This window comes from Haemaphysalis longicornis, unplaced genomic scaffold, assembly GCF_048455015.1.
Source record: "Haemaphysalis longicornis isolate Haplotype H1 unplaced genomic scaffold, Haemaphysalis longicornis Haplotype H1 scaffold_14, whole genome shotgun sequence".
NCBI classification, from domain to species: domain Eukaryota; kingdom Metazoa; phylum Arthropoda; class Arachnida; order Ixodida; family Ixodidae; genus Haemaphysalis; species Haemaphysalis longicornis.
Genome location: NW_027526245.1, coordinates 7583615 through 7584541, shown reverse-complemented (window position 1 = coordinate 7584541; position 927 = coordinate 7583615). Strand labels below are relative to the sequence as shown.

General features: G+C 34.5%; 1 non-coding gene across 1 annotated transcript; it reads left to right on the top strand.

The window, feature by feature from the left end:
- The first annotated feature begins 625 nt into the window (after window positions 1–625).
- Trnat-agu (transfer RNA threonine (anticodon AGU)) lies at window positions 626–698 on the top strand. Its single transcript has one exon. It is a non-coding gene; the product is annotated as a tRNA-Thr (tRNA).
- Window positions 699–927: the final 229 nt, after the last annotated feature.

Genomic DNA, 927 nt, shown 5'->3' with positions numbered 1-927 from the left:
TTTCTTTCTTTCCAAATTCTTAATCTGTTTCAATGATCTACCACATCCTCCCCTTTGCTTTCCGAGGTTTTCTCGACTGCCAACCCTTATTTCTGTGTTATTTTCAACGAGCCCCTCATTTTCCTATTCTGATTCGCTATATATATATTTATATATATATATACATGTGTGTGTGTGTGTGTGTGTGTGTGTAGATATATACGGTTTGTGTTTAGGCGCGCCGCCTCCAACCTGTGTTTGTACGACTTTTTGCCAAAGTTTCATTAATGAAGAAGACCTGTCTCATGTCGAAACGTTGGGAATACAGTCTCCGAAGAGCGTACTTTTACTTTGTGTGTGTTCGTTCAGCCACTAAGGTCTATGCTTCATGACTATATATATATATATATATATATATATATATATGTATATATATATATATACATATATATATATATATATATATATATATATATATATATATACACATATATATATATATATATATATATATATATATATATATATATATATATATATATATATATTCATATATATATGTATATATATATATATATACCACCCCAAGTACAGGAAACAAAAATACCTTAACATAAATACCCAAGAAAGTGCTGGGGAAACAGCCCCGCCGGTAGCGTAGTGGTTATCGCACCAGACCAGTATTCTGGAGGTCGTGGGTTCGGATCCCACCCCGCGGGCATTTTTCACCACTTTCTTTTCGACTAAAAAAATTCATCTCTTTCTATGACCCACCACAACCTCCCCTTTGCTTTCCGATGTTTTCTTGACTGCCAACTCTTATTTTCGGTATATATATATATATATATATATATATATATATATATCAATTGCGCCCACCTCCCCCTGAGGGGAACCCTGTGTAGATGCGACGCATAGTGGGGTTCACTTGGTGTTTCCCTTGGATTG